Raw genomic sequence first — 364 nt, 5'->3', positions numbered from 1 at the left:
TGTTGGCAAAATGTTTTTGTTATTCAGCTGTACTGACCTGTGTGTCAGTAAAACTGAGTTGACTCTAGAATCAGCTCAGGCTTTGACCAAGGTTCAGGAAAATACTGTGGGGATTTTTATGCTGTAGCAGAGCACCAATTAATATTGGCAAGTATATATAAGCTGATGCGTCTTCATATTTTACAATGGAGGGAATTTTTCAATGCTGCTTGAACACAGAAATATAGAATACTTACGGTTGGAAAGGATCATCTCCTTCCAACCCCTCTGCAATGGGCAGGGACACCTCACCATAAACCATGTCACCAAAGGCTCTGTCCAACCTGGCCTTGAACACCACCAGGGATGGAGCACTCACAAATTC

The sequence above is a fragment of the Lathamus discolor genome, chromosome 2, assembly GCF_037157495.1.
Source record: "Lathamus discolor isolate bLatDis1 chromosome 2, bLatDis1.hap1, whole genome shotgun sequence".
In the NCBI taxonomy this organism is placed as follows: domain Eukaryota; kingdom Metazoa; phylum Chordata; class Aves; order Psittaciformes; family Psittacidae; genus Lathamus; species Lathamus discolor.
The sequence above is the reverse complement of the archived record's forward strand: the minus strand, read 5'-3'. Positions refer to the sequence as shown.